Source organism: Vombatus ursinus, unplaced genomic scaffold (assembly GCF_900497805.2).
Source record: "Vombatus ursinus unplaced genomic scaffold, bare-nosed wombat genome assembly UNPS02014785.1, whole genome shotgun sequence".
NCBI lineage: Eukaryota > Metazoa > Chordata > Mammalia > Diprotodontia > Vombatidae > Vombatus > Vombatus ursinus.
Genome location: NW_020954563.1, coordinates 12,850,086 through 12,863,537, shown reverse-complemented (window position 1 = coordinate 12,863,537; position 13,452 = coordinate 12,850,086). Strand labels below are relative to the sequence as shown.

Genomic DNA, 13,452 nt, shown 5'->3' with positions numbered 1-13,452 from the left:
GGCTGGGTTACGTTAAGATCACTTGCTCTCTCTGTCCATCGAAGGTGCTGGGATCAATGTTCCCTTCCAGGGCGCGTCCAGAACACTTGCAATCCGAGGTTCACAGGAGCCCCTCCAGTCCAGCCCTGCCACACCTCGGGCCAGAGGCTGCCCTCCCGGCAGCCCCGGCTCCAGGGCCCCGCCCTCTTTCAGGATTGGCTGCGCCGGTCCTCGCTTCGCGCTCAGTGATTGGCCGCGGTGACCGTCGGTCGGCCGAGCTGGGCCCCGGCAGCTGAAGACGGAGCCATGAGCGGAAGGGCCTGAGCTCGGCTTCTAGCTTCAGCCTCGCACCGACTGCGGCGGCGGCGGCGGCGGCCCGGGAGCTGGGGCTGAGCCCTGAGCGCCGCCCGCCCGCCGGCCCGGACAGCCGCGGGGAGGGCAGGTGAGGTGGAGGGAAGCGGGGAGTGGCCAGGCCGGGGCGCGAGCGCGGGGCGGAGAGCCGGCGGCCAGGGCCGGAGGGGTGGGGGACGAGGAGCCGGGTCCTCCTGGGGGAAGGGGGAGGGGATGAGGAGGGCGCGAGCCAGCGGCGGGGCCCGGGGGGCTGCGGCGGCCGGGGCAGGGCCGGGCGGGCTGCGGGCCCGGGGGGCCGGCTGCTCCTGGCACCGCGCCCCACTCCTGCTCCCCGCCCGGAGACTGCCGCATTCTGTCTGTCAGAGGCGCCGGAGGGACCCGCGCCTGTGCCAGCGCCGCGGAGCCGGGCCAGGGCCGGGTTCGGGGCGCCGCATCGCCAGGCGGGACCCCAGCGCCGCTCCCGCCCCGCCTGCCTGCGTGACCTTGGGCCAGCCCCTGCCGCCCCTCTTTTGGCCTCCGTAAAATGAGAGGTTTGGAGTCGACGATCCCAGGACCCCTCTAGCCCCAGACCTTCGCAGCCCAGCCCCCTTGGGGCTGCCCTGCCGGGGCGGCTGGGCACCCAGGTACTCCTGTGTCCCGCCCTGGTGCCTCCCTTCCCAGCTGTCATTCTTGGACTCTCTCCTTCCCCCTCCCCCCATCTGGAGCCTCTCTGGGGACCACTGCCTCCCACTCCACGCTCGTTTACTTGATCTTGAAGAAACGAGCGCTTGGGCTTTTCATTCCTCACTCACACTCATTCTCTGAAAAGGTAAAATAAGGAAAACATACTTGTCACCTAAATTAAAGTCACCTAGATTGAAGTCTCTCCTCTCTTTCCTCAAATTCTTCAGTTATTACTGAAAAATTACATAGGATATCAGACTGAGGTGTAAGTGAGGATAATTCACATTAGTACTAGTGTGTAAAGTGTTTGACTCCCAACAACCCTGGGAAGTAGGTAGAGCATATGTTATTCCCATTTTACAGAGTAGGGAACTGTGGCTTGGAGATCTTAAGTGATATGCCCAAAGTCACACAGTTTAGTAAGAAGCAGAGTGGAGAATCAAACCCTGGTCAGACCATGTTGGCATCTCTCCTAGGAACCTTAGCATCCATCAGTTTCTCAGAATAGCTGTGCTGAACAGAATTTGAAGAGGGCTGGAATGAGGGAGTGAGGCAGTGTAGAGTGACTTAAGTGAGGCCTTAGGCAAAGTTGTGTTATTGCTAATTTAGCTGGTGTGGACCCCTTATCAGCATTAGTACATTTTGAGCATCTTGAATTGGGTAATGTTCCTAATTTCTTCCTAGGGAATCTGCTAGGCTATCTTAGTGAGTGAGATAGAAAATGCCTTCCAGGAAGAACCTTGTCTACTAATTCCAGGCAGAGACTGTTAGTTCTGTTTAAGAAGAGAAATGGTTTGGCTCTTAATTTAAATATCTTATTGCAGACTAACTTTTATGTGGATTTAACTAGATGACCTCTAAGTTTCCCCCCTGCCCCCCCCCCCGTTCTGTTTCCTTTATGCCTCTTTAGCCCAGTGAAATTCATTCTAATTTGTTGCCAGTTTTTATATCCTGATACATTTCCTTTTGTTGGTAAATTTCCAGAACCAGCAGTGAGATGAATGTTAACATTGACAATCTTTTAGCCAGTAATTTGCTACAATGCAAGAAAGCATTTAACCTTGATTCAGTCAAGGTTCTTTCATTTTTCTATGCAATCTTTTCTTTTTCCTTTCAGAGGTCTCCTTGTAAGTTAAAAATCCCATTTTAACATAGTCTTCCCTGGGAAAATCTTGACTTTCTTGAACATGTCACATTTTGTTCTCAAACTGTTACCAATTTAAATAAACCAGATCAAATTATCAGACCACTAAAATATTAGGTAAATTTAATCTTTGAAAAGTTCCTATGTAAAATATTAAATGTCGTATTTGTCTCAATAGTAATTCAAATCATATTTCTTCCATTTCATAGTGTTTGAAATTCATTGTCCTAAATGTCAAATATGGAGCATTTATCAGCCTCTACCAAAGTTTCCAAAGCTAAGCACAGTTCAGGCTTAATTTCCAGCATTTTTTTTCTTTGTAATATTTGCTGATCTGACTGTTGTAAGGCTTATTTTTCTAAGCATAGAGGGAATAGGATATCTTTTTTTTACATACCCACCTTAGTGATTGAATTGTAGTAGTGAATAGATAAGAGTTCTTATGTGCTGGCAACTGTGCTAATAATCTAAATAATTGTCTTGTGAAATTTTTCCAGCTTAAGGTAGGGAAGGGGAAGGAAACCATGCAGATTTTTTCAGATTTATCTGTTGGTATTTGTTTGAGTTTGAAAAGTCAAATCCCCTTGAGAATAACTAACCTTTTAAAATATCAATTTCCTGAAGACTTGAAGAAATTAAATATTGAACATTAAAGTAGCATTTGATATACATTTAACTTTATATTAAATATTCCCTTAGTAATCCAGGTACTTTCACATATTCTTTTTTTTTAATTTCTTTTACTGATGTATTTTGTTAGAATGACTTCCTCAAAATTCTATCTGCCCCCATAGTTACCTATAAAAAGTTAAGCAACAATACCTAGTGTAGTGATTGCAGTTGACAGTACATGTCATTTTCCATTTTTGTGGTTTATTTAACAAAAATTAAGGATGTGTGCTTTAACTTTAATAATTTGAAATCAACTTTGTCTGTTGTATTTAAGTTTAGTTTCGCTGCCTTTTAATGTTACCTTTAATATATACAATGACTTAGGATCATAAATTTAGAGCTGGAAGAGACCTTAGAGGCCATCAATTCCTGTTCTTTCATTTTACAGATGAGGAATCTTGTAAATTTGGGAGGGGTTTGGCTTTTTTGACTAAAAATCTTTCCAAATTGTACTGAATTATTCATATTTTCCGTTCCTTCTGGTGTACTATCTCACTGCATTTATATACTGCACTTCTTTAAGCCATCCCCTAGTCATTGGGCACGTAATTTCTTTCCACTTTTTAACTATTAAAAATACTACTTCTATGAATATTTTGGTACATTCAGGTCCTTTCTGTCATTGACTTCCTTGGGATATACATCCAGTATTGAGATTTCTGAGTAAAAAACTATAAATGGTTTATCTACTTTTCTTGAATAATTCCATTCTCTCTAATTCATACCTTCAGCAGTGAAGTGGGGGGCTTTGTCTTTCTGCATCCCTCCAACATACTTTAATTGTTTCATAAGAAAAGACATTTGAGGAAGAGGGAAACAAGGTAGAAGATATAAAGAAGTAGTAATTTTCTTGTAACAATATAGGGGAAAGAGGCCAGGACTTGGAATTGGGATTTGAATCTTGTTGCCTATGCTGGATATGTGCCCATGGACAAATTACTTAATGTTTCTGCCTTAGTGGGCTTATCTGTAAAATGGAGATAATACTTATATTACTTCACTCACAGAGTTGTAAGAATAAAATGAGGTCATGTGAATTTTAAAAGTACTGTATAAATGTCAACTATTAATAGGCATTAACAGTTTTCTGTTGTTAGTTTACAGTTGTCATCTGGAAGTATGTTCAACATTAATTAAACTTGAAGCTCACATGCAAAGAGTGCTTCAAAGTTTATAGAAAGCTTTCCTCAGAACTTTTCTGTGAAGTACGTAGCTAGCACAAGTATCATTATCCTCATTTTGTAGGTTGAGAAACTAAAGTTAAATGAGTTTACACATTTGATTCTGAAGTGCAACCAGTTGTGGACTCTTATCCCATCTTATCCCATTGAAGGTTGGGGTGGGGGAAGGACATTAATCCACATTTCTATGTACAATTGAACTTTGATTCAGTGACTGTGACTGTTTAAAGAATGATTAGTTCTCATACTATAGTTTGTTACAAAAAGAAAGCAGATGAATCATGCTGTATAACCTTGGGTAGGTAATTTCAACTCTCTGGACGTAAATCACTCAGATAAAGAGGTGAGACTAGCTGATGTTTCTTTCCAGTGCTAAAACTTGATATATTAAGCATTTTCTTTAGTCTTACAAATATCTAGCATCAAAACTTTAGAGTTGAAATGGGTTTTTAAAATTTAGTCCAATACTCTCATTTTGTTGATGAGGAAACTGAGGCCACAGTGGTTAAATGACTTGTCTTGGATTGAGCAGTAGCTGGGTGGAGACTAACACTCAAAGTTATTGCCCTTGGTCCAGTGTTCTTGCTACGCCCACCTTATGAGTTACAGAGGTTATAAAAATGTGCATTTTGGGTTTTTTATCTTTTTTATTTCTCAGAGCTATTCATATATTACTAGTCATTCTATTAGTTCCTACACTCCCTTTCAGTTAGATTTTGCAGGGAATACCTATCTGTACACTATTTAGTGTCCTTCAACTAAAGTTCTACTCTAATATCTCATCGTCTGTGGAGATGACTCTGGATTCTATAAGGCTGTTCCACCAGAATGAAAGTTCTGACAGGTCTCACTAAACTAGAAAGGCTTAGGGTATTAGTCCAGTAACACAATTTTTGCCTGCTGACTGAGGACCAGTCTACAAAATTTGGAAAGGTTCATCATCAGAAAGTTGGGTACCGTATGGTGAGGATTTTCATTTTGTTTATTTTGTTTTTATTACAGCAACTCATAAAACCCATCCATTGAGATGGAAAAGAGTTGAGGATCTGCTTTGGTGGAGCAAATGCCCAAATTGTGCAGTCACAGTTCCTTGAAATGCCAAACTAATTAATGTATTTGTAAAGGAAACCAGAAGGTCATCGTAGTTTAGAAAAGAGCAGCTATCCAGTGGACCAGCAAACATATTTTAGGCCACAAAAATGTTATTGGGCTGAAGATATTTTTTGACCTATTTGCCATTATTTAGCAAATTAATTTTAACTGCTCTTTGGGGATAAGGTAGTCTTGATAGGATCATAATATAAAAGAACTCAATGTAATAAAAGCATAGAAATCAGAGAGCAATAGTAGAGGAAAAAGGAGAGGTGGGGGGTGTGTGTGTGTGTGTATGTGTGCGCGCGCTTGCGTGTGCTAGCTTGTTTGTTATTTTACCTATTCATGCCACCCTCACTAACATGATAAAACCCAAATTAACTAGATTTCAGTCTTTTCCCCCAATGCGGTGTTTGTATGGCGTGAAGGAAGTCACAGAATTAAAGTTCATAGCAAAGATTTTGCCCCACCCCACCCCCAGTACTCCTAAGTGATGGATTAGGATGAGTATAGTTTCCACCCAAACATCTATAGTTTCTAAATCTCTAGTATAATGTAGTTCAAATTGATAACCAGGTTTTTAAAATTGTAAGTTCCTTGATCAAAGATTTAGGAAAGTAATTTCATCTCTTACAGCAAGTGAAAATAATGTATGTAAAGTACTAACTATAGAGTTCTCAGTCACTTAGTATTTTGGTTTCTCACATTTACTATAGTAAAGGAATTGAGACCTCTCCACAGGGCAGAACAGCAACAACAATTAATAATAGCAGCTAACATTTATATAGTGCCTACTGTATGCTAGGCACTGTGCTAAATGCTTTACAAATATTATCATCTACAGTCCTCACAACAACTCTTCAAGGTAGGTGCTGTTATTATACCCATTTTTACAGAAAATTGTGGCAAGTAGAGGTGAAGTGACTTGCCGAGGGGCTTACAGCGAGGAAGTGCCTGAGGCTGGATTTGAACTCAGCAAAATGATTCTCACTAGTATGAAACAGTAAAAAATGGAACAGAGGTAAATATGAAGCCTGACTTAAGCTTCTTAAAAAATCAGCTGTATAAGTATAGAATGAGGGAAGGTAAGTTTTCTCAGCATTAGGTATGTGCATGTGGGCAGCGGCTAAGGAGGGAAATAAGGATTTTAGTTTGGTCCTAAGTTTTATATGAGACAATGGGATATAGTTACAAAAGGAACTAACAGTCATAAGCTGCCTTGGCAGGAGAGTATACATTTCACTGACAGTCCCACTATATTCTGGTCTAATACAAGAAATCATATGTCTCTTTCAGTACCATATTTTAAGGGCGACATTGACAGATCAGCATGTACCCAGAAGAAGGATACAGTGTAATGAAGAAATGATGCCATTTGACTAATGGTTGAAGGAATAGGCTATGTTTAGCTTAGGGAAGAGAAGATAAAGAGCTAATGTGGTAGCTAAATTCAGATATTTGAAAGGTTGTTACATAGATGAGAAATTAGGCTTATTCAGTGTGTCTTGAAATTTCTAAACCAATTGAAATTATAAAATGTGATTTTGACTCACCATATAAAGAACTTTCTAACCAATAGAATTCTCAACATACTGCAAAAGGGATTCTCCTTGAGGGTTGAGGTTTTACTACATTATACTTAAGGCCCTTTCTAATGCTAACATTGTACGATTCTGATGGGAATGAAGAATTGTATAGAAAGGTCTTAGTGCAGCTCTAGATAGATGAGAGCTACCTGTTGAACTTGGTGTCTGTCTTCTAAACAGCTCCCCAAGTACTTTTTTGTCTAGCATAGTCCCTGGATTGGGAGCAAGGTGTAGTAGATGGAGAGCCAGTATCAAAGTCAGAAAGACTTCTATTCAAACCCTGCCTCTGAGACACACAATATTAGCTGTGTGACCCTAAGCATGTCACTTAACTTCTCAGGGTTCTAAGCAACTCTCTAAGATTATAAATTGAAAAGGTGTCCACCTCCCTTGGTAGAGGAAGTTTTACTTATATGGGAGTTTTCTATACCATTGAAATCATAGGGCCAGTCCCTTTTTCCTATCCTACAGTTTCTGGCATACAGTAGACACTTAATAAATATTTGTTGAATTTTAATTTGCTGCTTGGAAGTGATTCTTTCTGATATAGTTAAACTGACTAACTTAAAAACCTCAATTTTTAGTCCTCATAAAAATTGCTGTATAGTTACAACTAATAGTTAGTGTTTAGCAATAAAATAGAGGCAAATAGATTTGAAAAACTATGCCCCACTCCTGACCTAAATGGCTGAGAGGCACTGTGTTTCTGTCAGCTGTTAATAGTTGAAGCTAGTACATTCTGCTCCAAGTTCTTGTAAGTGATTCTGGCTCTCAGTTTGGGAGAAATGAAGAATTAGATCAAATCCCATAATTTTTGTTATACAAAGTATAAAAATATCCAAGGTTCAGCCAGTGTTCTGCTTCACTCAAACTACATAGACCAATGTTTGTATTAGCTAATATATCCATTTTCCAAGCACCATTTGTGAGTGTTTTCTGTGATGGTCATAGAAGCAGCCAGTACTTGGAAATGCTGTCATATAAACGTCACTGGACTATAAGTTGGAAAACCTGGGTTCGAGTCCCAGAGCTGTATGACCTTTGATAAGCTATTTCGCCTCTCTGGTTCTTTTTCCTTTTCTGAGGCAGCTAGGTGTCACAGTGGATGGAAGGCTGGAATTGGAATCAGGAAGACCTGGCTTTGTGCCCTTCCTCAGACACTTCTTACCTGTGTGATGCTGGGCAAGTCACTTAACCTCTATTTGCCTCAGTTTCCTCCTTTGTAAAATGGGGATACTAATAGCACCTACCTTCCATGGGTGTTATAAGGCTCAAATGAAATAATAATTTGTAAATTGCCTTGCAGATATTAAAGTGCTAGTTTAAAATGCTAGCTATTAAATGCTAGACTTTTTTAAAATGGATGTGTTATCTGCATAGTAATGTTTTGCAGAAAGTACCTTTTAAGCTATAAAGCACAGTGTTTTGTACATTTATTACTATTATTATTAATTGATGGTGAGATTGGCTAGACAAGAAAATAGCTGGAGTCTAGAAATTATGAACCCACAGCACTCCTATATTGAGACAGTCCAGGAAGTTAAGGGAATTGCTGGAACCAGATGAGGCTAGGTTGGAGATAATTTCACCAAGGATCACCTCACGGTATTTCAGTGAGAAAACTCTTAACTTCTGGGGGAGCTGTACCAGATCAAGTAGAGTCACTCCAATATTCTGAAGCACATAACAGGTTTTCCTATTAGCTCTTTCTGCCTATACAGTTTATCCCTTCCCCTATAGCTTCTTTGGCCTTCTAGCTCAAGTGCCAACTCACCATTCCCTTGTCATTTCTAGACACATCCCCCTTGTCTTGCTTCTTGGTCTAACCTTTATCTTATGGTCAACTGAGGTTAAAGAACTAATTTGTAATGGGCCTGGTCAACAGGTATTACTTCCTCTAACCTTATTTAGTTGTTCGAGAACAGGAAGAAGAAGAGGAGGTAGATGATTGGTTACCCAGATTTGGTGGGTAACAGGGTCAGGCTGGCAAAAGGTCAAGGAAGCTGAGGACTTCAGATGGTGAAGGACATTTGAAATGACACAATAAGACAGTAAAGGTAATGTGTATAAAATGCTTTGTAAACCCTCAAACTATATAGCTGTCAACTATAACTTTTTATCATTTGTCAGTAAGCATTGATTAAGCACCACACTCATTCTAAGAGCTGGAGATACAAAAAGAGGTAAAAGAAGACTTCCTTGTCCTCAAGAAGCTCGCATTCTAATGGGGGAAAACAAGCACAACTTGATTCAGAATCAGAATACCTGGGTTCAGACCCAAATTTTACACTTTCTACCTGTTGACACGGACTCAACCTACTTCCTCCTCCGTAAAATGAGGATCGCAATACCTGCATTGCCAGGCTATCACAAGGTTATGGGAAAAGCGCAGTGTAGATCTTTTAAACTCAAATACTCGAATAGATGTGTGATCATATCAGCCAGTTCCCAGCAGCGGTGCAGAGTGCATTCCACTTCTGCCTGTTTATCCCATGCAGTTCTTGTCCAAGTCCTCCAAAGAGGCTTTCTCAGTGTGTTGGAGGACTTTCTCAATTTCTCCTGACATCGTAAGGGCTCCAGTAAAACACTGGCTGTCTATGCTGTCTACCTCTCATTCCTTCCCTTTGCCATGTGACCAGCCCACCTTTTCTTCCTATCGTACATTTCCTTGATGATATTTTTTATCCCTGTTCTTCAGAGGTCCTCATTCATTATATATTACATGCTGCTCACGCCCATATGCTTCTCTATTGCTTTCAGTGTTATACTCTTTTTTTTTTTTTTGAAGTTCTTAGGGGTGCTCTATTTCTTGTCTTGCTGACATTCAGCAACACTAGTCTTAATATTGGCATTCAAACAACAGGCTTTTTTTTCACTCTTCATTCCCTTAGTTGCTCCCTGTACGTGGTCAAGCCAAACTATTGAGTGGTTACAGATTTCTTCCAGGAAGCTCTGCATTGTTTTAGGGCTTAGTGCAGCCAGTACGATGTCATCTACTAATTAGAACATCTAGAAAAACTCATAATCCACAAAAAAAAATTCTTCAATTTTTATGCCAAACCTCATCTATCACAGTGACACATATGGTTACTTGATGTATGGGATCAATGTCATTAAACAATGTTATATCTTTTGTGAGAGATACCTGTTGGAAAAAAGCCTTTGAAATGGAAAAACATAATTAAGTGCTTATTATGCATAAAAAATGACTAAGTCCTGGGCTTACAAAGTAAAAAGCCAGGCAGTTCCTATTCTCAAAGAACTCACATTCTAATTGGGATAGACTGCAGATATTGAAGGATTCTGCACAAGGAATATAGAAAGGTCCAATGGTCTTTGTCATATTACAGCGACAGGTGAATGAGAAAGCCCAGGAGTCGAGATATAAAGGCAGGTCATATGGTAATACCCATGAATGTGGAAGGTATTTTGGCAGGACAGATGGTAAATCTCCAGGTAGAATTTAGGGAGCAATGGTAGGACAGATAGTAAGGCCCAGTGGTTATCATCCTACTAGAACTGTAGTTGATAACTCCCTGCTAATCCAAATTATTTGAGAGGCCATGCCCCAACCAACAACTGTTGGGAAGGGGGTATTTGGCCACAGTGTAACAGGACTATAGGCTATCTTCAGTGGAAATGGGAATCAGAAAATTAGCATCCAGACAGAAAGGGGAGTCCAGCATCTGCCAGGTAGTATTTTTAACTTGTAGCTTTTGGAGGTATCAGTCATTTATACTTTATGGTTCGTCTGCCTCCTTGTTTTGGTAATTCGTATTTTCTCCTGGTTTATCTTTTTTCAGCCTCTCCTGCAGTAGTTGAGTAGGAGTTGCCTTCTGGATTCCCTCCTTATGCTATCTTTTGGCTTCCCGAAACTATTTTTGGTGGATTTGGGCCAAAGTGGGCCTAGCATGTCTACGTAGAGACACTTGTTTTTATTTTGTGAGGGTGGGGTATCATTCGTTGTTAGAGATGAAAGGGATCATACATAGAGATTATAGACTGACCACCTGATTTTAAGAGAGGTAGAAAAGGAGGCTTATGAAGGATAAGTGATTTGTTACACAAAAAGTCAGTGGTCTGGGCAATATCGATAAGATTACCGAACCTCAGAGTTGGCAGTAACATCTAGGTCTTCTAAAATCTTCCATATTACACCAGATATTACAATTGGAAGAGACCTTAGAACAGCTGTACAACATTGTCTGCTTTCCTCCCCAAGGCCTTGTGAGGGGTACAGTTCAGGGAGTCAGGGAAGGAAGCTGAAAGCAGAGAGGCTGAGATTCAATCCTGGTTCTTTCTACTTCATTAAATCAACAAACATTATTCACTTACTATGTGCAGGGTACTATAATAAGCAATACCCCCTCCCCCCAAAAAAAGGCAAAAACAGTACTTGCTCCTAAAAAACCTTACATTAGAAAGACATGCACATGATTAGCTATATGTAAGACAAAGACAGTAGATACAAGGTAACCTTAACGATGAAGACACTAGCAGCTGGTAAGATCAATAAAGACCTCCTTCAGGAGGTGGTTCTTGAACTATGTCTTGAAAGAAGCCAGGGATTCTTAAATGTGGCAGTGAGAGGAAAGCATCCCAGGCTTAAAAGACAGCCAGTCCACATAGGAGGGAGATGATGCATTGTGGATGATAAACAACAAGTACAACAGTATGGATGGATTGTTGAGTCCATGGAAAGGAGTTATATTAGCAGTATGGCAGAAAAATAGAATGGGTCTAGATGAAGAAAAGTTTGAAATGCCAAACTGTAGAGTTTGTATTTGACTCGAGAAAATAAGAAGCTCATTGAATAGGGAAGGGAAAGGTTACATGGTCAGATATTTGCTTTAGGAAAGTCATTTTGGCAGCTCCCACTGGAACACGCATTATCTGGAGAGGATCACAGCAGATCATATATTTAGAGGGGTCACAGGATCCCAGGGTTTGGCGGTGAATGTGACTTGGCCCCAGCCCTTTTTGCAGAAGAGGAAACTGAAGCCCATGGAAGAGACAATGATGCCCCAGGTCACAGGACCCTCAGATTACTGCCTTCTTCCAGATAACAGAGGCCTGGAGACTGCTTCTTTTGAGCCTCTAAGGTACAGTGAGAAGTGGTCTTCTTACAAGTCCCTTTGGTAGAGTTCCTTCTGGTGACTATTACAGTGCCAGGGCCAAGATAAAAACAGATATTGATGTATAGATTTTGATATATAGATGGAGATTCTTGTTGAAAAAGAGGTTTTCAGGTGACATTTTGCTCTAGTGAATCAAATCTTTTTTATAAAACAAATATCTCTTTTACCTGTACAAAATCTTTGAGTTATCTATACATGAATGGAGGATATCCTTGATGAAGGTATTAGTGGGAACATGCAAACTTTGGAAAGAGATATTCATTTACATGATTGCACATATATATGAAATCGCTTATGTCTTAAGAAGAGGAGAGGAGAGGGAGGGAGAAAATTTGCAACTCAAAATTTTTTTTAAATGAATGTTAAAAGTTGTCTTTATGTGTAATTGGGAAAAATAAAATATTCAATTAAAAAAAAGATATTCAGTAATAGACCACATCTTTATTGTTTGTCAGTTGATCGAAAGATGTAGATGCTATAAAATCTCATTATGCTTATTATTTATTGACTAAATCTTAAAAGTACTGTATAAAATAAGGTGTGTTATTAGCTTCTACAATAATGTATGTTCCAAACCATCTCTTTTCAATATTCCTGCTCCCATCTCTTACTCCTTCACTTTCAGCAAGGATATTCTTTCCTTTACCCTCAATCCCATCTTTCCCTGAGTCCTATTTTATCTCTTCTGTTCGTTGCCTTTATCCCAGTTGTTAGTTCTTTCAGGCATTGTTACTATCTAGTCTACTAATTCCCATTTTCTCAATCCACAGACACATTCAGGCCTTTCCTGGCCTAAAAAATTAAAATTAAAATTAAAAAAAAAAACAAAACAAAACCCAGAGCCCTTCCCTTAGCATTATGCTCAAGCCAACATCTTCTCTCCTTCACTGTTCAACTTCAATAAAGGGTAGTTGGCGCTCATCACTTCCACTTCCTCAATAACAGTTTATTCTTCAACCTCAGTAATCAGTCTGTCTTCCATCTCCATTATTCTTCTGAAAAGTATTACTGACCTGGACACTAAAGAGTAAAGACCCAAAGACCTTTTCTGCCTTCATTCCTCTTGACCTCTTTATAATAACCTACCCTCTGCTCCCTTAGCTTCGGAGACTGTGTACTCTTGTAGTTTTCTTCCCGTCTTTGAAAGCTCCTGTTGTGGCTCCTCATCTGCTTTGTGCCTTTTAAAAATCTATGTGCCCAAAGTTAGTCTGCCCCAACTACTCATTTTCTGGGGCAGGATTCAAACTCGGGTCTTCTTGAGTCAGCACTGTACTGCAACACTTGTCAGCCTGTCGTCACCTAGCTAACACTATCCAAGTAGAGTGTCCAGGAATAGATCTGATGGTTCATTGTGTGTACCTTCTCTTTGCTTTTGTCTTCCTCTTTACCCAGATCCACATGTCATCTGACTAATTATCTATCTGCAGTTTTATGTATATGTATATATCACAGAATTTGAGAGTTTTAAGAGACTTTAGTGGCCATCTGGTTCAACCCTTACATGAAAGAAATCTTCACTACAGCATACTGGTACAGGTAGTTGGTCCAGCCTCTGCTTGAAGATCTCTCAGGAGGGAGATTATGGGGAACTCACCACGAAGCAGTCCATTCTACTTTTTATAGCTCTGATTGTTGGGAAAATCTTC

At 40.4% G+C, this 13,452-nt stretch overlaps 1 protein-coding gene across 3 annotated transcripts in view; it reads left to right on the top strand.

Moving 5' to 3' along the window:
- The first annotated feature begins 372 nt into the window (after positions 1 to 372).
- MAPK9 (mitogen-activated protein kinase 9) overlaps positions 373 to 13,452 on the top strand; it is a 45,712-nt gene continuing 32,632 nt past the window's right edge. For all 3 annotated transcript variants that reach the window (XM_027867082.1, XM_027867083.1, XM_027867084.1), the window contains exon 1: positions 373 to 421. The gene's annotated coding sequence lies outside the window, so the exon portion shown is untranslated. The remainder of the gene's footprint in view (positions 422 to 13,452) is intronic.